The sequence below is a fragment of the Xenopus laevis genome, chromosome 9_10S (genome assembly GCF_017654675.1).
Source record: "Xenopus laevis strain J_2021 chromosome 9_10S, Xenopus_laevis_v10.1, whole genome shotgun sequence".
NCBI classification, from domain to species: Eukaryota; Metazoa; Chordata; class Amphibia; order Anura; family Pipidae; genus Xenopus; species Xenopus laevis.
The window spans coordinates 108828076-108834893 of NC_054388.1; positions in this window are offsets into that span (position 1 = coordinate 108828076).

The window sequence follows — 6818 nt, forward strand, 5'->3', positions numbered from 1 at the left end:
TGATAAGGATATTAGAAGTCACTGAGGGGTTGTTCTGTGACCATATAAAGGCACAAGGCTGCAGGCTGAGTTATACAGGGAACTCTGAGTATCACTCATGTATTATAAGGGATAATGTACCCCCTACTGTAAATGATAAGGATATTAGAAGTCACTGAGGGGTTCTGTGACCATATAAAGACACAAGGCTGCAGGCTGAGTTATACAGGGAACTCTGAGTATCACTCATGTATTATAAGGGATAATGTACCCCCTACTGTAAATGATAAGGATATTAGAAGTCACTGAGGGGTTGTTCTGTGACCATATAAAGGCATATTAGTTATACAGATCAGGGTTCAGGGCTGAATGTTAATGTAATATATATTTCAGTGTTTATTCCTGGATAATGTCGCTAATGAGTCTAAAGTTCGCCATAGACGCAAAAATCTGATCGTATGAATCATCGTACGATCTGACTTTTCCATCTCCCGACCTGCCACTAACCATTCAGATCAAAGTCTTACCATTCCGATCAAATAAAGTAGTAAAAGAACAGATGAGCCAATGTTCTGCCCCTGACAGCAATCGTATGGTAGTTATGTCCAACCAAGGCTAGTGACAGTCTCCCACTGAAAATCGTACAATCGGCAATACACGCAGAGATATTATCGGCAGGCGACAGAAATATACTAACCTGTCCGATCGACCAAACGACTGATCTCCGCCGGACGAGAAATGTCGGTACTCTCCACACACGGTTCGAAAATCGTACGAATCCTCGATTCATAGGATCGGATCATTGCGTCTATGGCCAGCTTAAGGCAGATAACTAATTATGTGTGGCTTTAGGATTATGTTACAAACCACTAGTAAATACTTGGCAGCCCCATGTAGAATGCCGTCAGGACCGTCGTACAAATTGTACTCGTTTGGTTTATGAACTCTGCAAATTGTGGGGACAGGGTCCATGTAACATACACATGCCTTACTACAACCTTACATATCACTGGGCAAGTGGTTATTAGATGGACTGTCCATTGGGATAATAATAAAGCGTTCAGCTGCCCAGGAGACAAGGTCACTTCCATATATTTATATGCTTTTATACATGCTTTGTCCCTCTTCTGACTTTCACTTCATTACAGGCTTCAGCCTCGGAATATTGTTCTGTACATTAAATGCCATGTTATATCATTAACCGCTGAGCTACACGTTCCATTGAAGGAGATCAGAAGATGCCCCAGTAGCTCCCTGTCTGTATTCAACTGGTCCCCAGGGCATGCGCTGCTTGATGATTGCTCTCATTACCCCTCAGCTTAGATTCAGCAGCCCAGAGCCCACTGAGCATGTGCAGTGCCACTGACACTCAAAAGATGGCCTAACAGAGATAGGGAGCTGTAATAGACAACTTTGAAGGCCTCTATAATTACTATTGCAGAACTGCTGAACATCTGTGCTGGGACATTAAGTTAACTAAACTCCATATAGCATTTCTACCATATTCCTGGAGGCTTTATTTCTCTTTAAGTGCAGGCGCTGGAAGACCAAGTTCATTCTGTGGCCCTCATGATTGTAAACATTTGATTTTGGCCCTCTGTTCCTATTGTAGAAAATAAGTGATCCCTGTGTGTATGTAAAACAATGGGTCCATGACATTATAACCTAAAGCCACGGCTCTAAAACTGCTGGGCCCCATCCTAGGGGTCAACTCCCCACATGCTGCAGTGACAGGGTGAGCTCAGACTAGGGGCAGATTTGGGAGTATGTCTGTTTGCTCTTCTACATCTACATGAGATCTGGGGTGAAATCATGTTTGTTTTTATAGATATTCTTCAAACTATGTCTAATACCCCAATGTTTCTATATATGTGTAACCTTGTTATGAGCTAAGGGGGCCCAGTCTGAAGGCCAGTTAGGGGGAGATTTGGGGTGAGTGTTTATTTCTGCCCTGGGTACCCCTGGAACTATAGCAGGGTGACACCCCATTGTTTCTATATATATGTAACCTTGTTATGAGCTAAGGGGGCCCAGTCTGAAGGTCAGTTAGGGGAAGATTTAGGGTGAGTGTTTATTTGTACCCTGGGTACCCCTGGAACTATAGCAGGGTGACTGTTACCCCAATGTTTCTATCTATCTGTAACCTTGTTATGAGCTAAGGGGGCCCAGCCTGAAGGCCAGTTAGGGGGGAGATTTGGGGTGAGTGCTTATTTGTACCCTGGGTACCCCTGGAACTATAGCAGGATGACTGTTACCCCAATGTTTCTATATATCTGTAACCTTGTTATGAGCTAAGGGGGCCCAGTCTGAAGGTCAGTTAGGGGGAGATTTGGGGTGAGTGCTTATTTGTACCCTGGGTACCCCTGGAACTATAGCAGGGTGACGTTACCCCAATGTTTCTATATATCTGTAACCTTGTTATGAGCTAAGGGGGCCTTACCAGTAGAACTTAAAAAAGTCAGACAACTGTGACCTAAAGAATCCCCACTGGGTTCCTCTCAGAATTTGGGAAGTCCTGGCACATTCTCCAGTAGACGAGTTGTAGCCTGTGTGTATAAGACAGTCTCTCGTGGGCTCCAGAGCTACGTATGTGTGTTCCTAGCACTTCAGCGTCAGATAAAGGGACCCATCAGTCATCCCCTCATGTACAGAAGCTCAGTGTATAATAGACACTTTATTCAGTAACAGGTACAAGTGCCGCCGCCGGGGGTTAAACAAGCTGAAGTTCTTGGAAGCCCCTGGGAGCCGATTATCAGGGGGAAAGAGGAGGAGGGCCGGGGAACTGGCATGGAGTGAGGAGTTGGCAGCAGTTGCAGAATTGTCAGAGGAATGAGCAGAGAAGCTGTACAACTCTGAATGGGTCTTTGTATGAGCGGCTTTTGTCCCGGCAAGACCCTCCCAGTCTAGGGCTCAGACAGACTGAGAAATTCAGCTTTTTACTGTTACTTCCAGCGAGTAAAGGGGCCTCATTAGCAAAGACATCTGCAACTTGTCAATGTCAATATCTCATGGCGCAATCGTAAGACTTTAACTAAATGAGCAAAAATAAGATTTAGCAAGAAAAATAGGAGCACAAACATTGATTAAAAATTTAAGTTTAATAATACACAAGAGCCATGTATATCCTGTAAATAATATCCTTATGAACGGTGATTAGTGATGTCATCAGTTATAACTGTAGCTTAGTGATGTCATTTCTGTCACGTGACTCACTTATACTCGTGTATCATAATACATGGAACAAATATTGTAAAATATGAGAATATTATAAGTCACCTCCGAGTTCTATGACCTTTATAAAATCATGGAACTTCTTGGGGACTTATAATAGCCTTATAGTTTACAACAGAGGGTACTTTATTCACTGTATTATAAACAATTGGTTATAAAGGCATGAGATAGAAATAATATTCAGCCTGATACAACAAAACATAATAGGATATTATAAACCAATCTTTGTCTGTATTTGTACTATGCAGATACAAGGGACAATGTACATACTCCCCTACTGTAAATGATAAGGATATCACTCATGTATTATAAGGGATAATGTACCCCCTACTGTAAATGATAAGGATATTAGAAGTCACTGAGGGGTTGTTCTGTGACCATATAAAGGCACAAGGCTGCAGGCTGAGTTATACAGGGAACTCTGAGTATCACTCATGTATTATAAGGGATAATGTACCCCCTACTGTAAATGATAAGGATATTAGAAGTCACTGAGGGGTTGTTCTGTGACCATATAAAGACACAAGGCTGCAGGCTGAGTTATACAGGGAACTCTGAGTATCACTCATGTATTATAAGGGATAATGTACCCCCTACTGTAAATGATAAGGATATTAGAAGTCACTGAGGGGTTGTTCTGTGACCATATAAAGGCACAAGGCTGCAGGCTGAGTTATACAGGGAACTCTGAGTATCACTCATGTATTATAAGGGATAATGTACCCCCTACTGTAAATGATAAGGATATTAGAAGTCACTGAGGGGTTGTTCTGTGACCATATAAAGACACAAGGCTGCAGGCTGAGTTATACAGGCAACTCTGAGTATCACTCATGTATTATAGGGGATAATGTACCCCCTACTGTAAATGATAAGGATATTAGACGTCACTGAGGGGTTGTTCTGTGACCATATAAAGACACAAGGCTGCAGGCTAAGTTATACAGGGAACTCTGAGTATCACTCATGTATTATAAGGGATAATGTACCCCCTACTGTAAATGATAAGGATATTAGAAGTCACTGAGGGGTTGTTCTGTGACCATATAAAGGCACAAGGCTGCAGGCTGAGTTATACAGGGAACTCTCAGTATCACTCATGTATTATAAGGGATAATGTACCCCCTACTGTAAATGATAAGGATATTAGAAGTCACTGAGGGGTTGTTCTGTGACCATATAAAGGCACAAGGCTGCAGGCTGAGTTATACAGGGAACTCTCAGTATCACTCATGTATTATAAGGGATAATGTACCCCCTACTGTAAATGATAAGGATATTAGAAGTCACTGAGGGGTTGTTCTGTGACCATATAAAGACACAAGGCTGTAGGCTGAGTTATACAGGCAACTCTGAGTATCACTCATGTATTATAGGGGATAATGTACCCCCTACTGTAAATGATAAGGATATTAGACGTCACTGAGGGGTTGTTCTGTGACCATATAAAGACACAAGGCTGCAGGCTAAGTTATACAGGGAACTCTGAGTATCACTCATGTATTATAAGGGATAATGTACCCCCTACTGTAAATGATAAGGATATTAGAAGTCACTGAGGGGTTCTGTGACCATATAAAGGCACAAGGCTGCAGGCTGAGTTATACAGGGAACTCTGAGTATCACTCATGTATTATAAGGGATAATGTACCCCCTACTGTAAATGATAAGGATATTAGAAGTCATTGAGGAGTTGTTCTGTGACCATATAAAGACACAAGACTGCAGGCTGAGTTATACAGGGAACTCTGAGTATCACTCATGTATTATAAGGGATAATGTACCCCCTACTGTAAATGATAAGGATATTAGAAGTCACTGAGGGGTTGTTCTGTGACCATATAAAGACACAGGACTGCAGGCTGAGTTATACAGGGAACGCTGAAGTGATTTGTAACATTTTCTTGTTCCTTGATGCAAGTTTGTAGCTGACACTGAGTATGTTTACAGGCAATTTATAGTCTACATGGTATAAATAAATCAGTACAAGCAGGGTGTGTGGCCCAATGCAGAACCCTGTGGAAAAACCAACCTTTTATTTGGACCTTGTTCACTCTTGTTGCTGAACCTTGTATATTGTTATCAATTCATGTCCCCATGATCAACCCTCCTAGATCCTCTATTTCACTGGATACTCCCTGCTGTGTTATTACCCCTCTAGGATCCCTAATAATCAACCTTTTGAATTCTACTCCTTCTTGTCCTCTGAGTAACCTCACGTTCCCTTTTGAATTACCCAACATTCCCTCCAGTTCATTCAGACTCTTTCGGCACCAATGAGAAAAGCAGGAAGTTTGCAGTGACCCTTACACGCCCATTGGTGACCACTATCTACTGTTACTTCTTCTTCTCTCTCCCTTCTCTCCTCCTCATCCTTCTCCCTTCCTCACCACATTCCTTCTCTCTCTCCCTGTCTCATTCAGTGAAACTCTCGCAAACATCACGTTCCTTTGTCACATTCCTGGGCTCAGTACAGGGGTCTCTCTCCCACCCAATACAGAGACCCTTGTACCTCACTTCTCCTTCTGTCTATAATCTGACCAACAGACTCATGGCTCTGACCTAGTCCATCATGAACTCAGAGGTATTACTGGGCCTCACAGTGAGATTATTCTTATTGCCCACGTCCTGGGGAGATGTTCTGCTTTGTACAGATTTCGATAATCACAGGCTTCCCAAACTCTTACAGGAAACCAAGTCACATCAGTTTAATAGCAGTGGTACCTTTAGTGGTGATAGAGCCTTGGGCAAAACAGTTACCATCTCTCCCTACTATACCTGCTATCCCACAGTCACACTCCCTTCCCAGAGACTATTATCCACTGTTACTATAGGCACCATCTCTCCCTACTATACCTGCTATCCCACAGTCACACTCCCTTCCCAGAGACTATAATCCCACTGTTACTATAGACACCATCTCTCCCTACTATACCTGCTATCCCACAGTCACACTCCCTTCCCAGAGACTATTATCCCACTGTTACTATAGACACCATCTCTCCCTACTATACCTGCTATCCCACAGTCACACTCCCTTCCCAGAGACTATTATCCACTGTTACTATAGGCACCATCTCTCCCTACTATACCTGCTATCCCACAGTCACACTCCCTTCCCAGGAACTATTAACCCACTGTTACTATAGACACCATCTCTCCCTACTATACCTGCTATCCCACAGTCACACTCCCTTCCCAGAGACTATTATCCACTGTTACTATAGGCACCATCTCTCCCTACTATACATGCTATCCCACAGTCACACTCCCTTCCCAGAGACTATTATCCACTGTTACTATAGACACCATCTCTCCCTACTATACCTGCTATCCCACAGTCACACTCCCTTCCCAGAGACTATTATCCCACTGTTACTATAGGCACCATCTCTCCCTACTATACCTGCTATCCCACAGTCACACTCCCTTCCCAGAGACTATTATCCACTGTTACTATAGACACCATATCTCCCTACTATACCTGCTATCCCACAGTCACACTCCCTTCCCAGAGACTATTATCCCACTGTTACTATAGGCACCATCTCTCCCTACTATACCTGCTATCCCACAGTCACACTCCCTTCCCAGAGACTATTATCCCA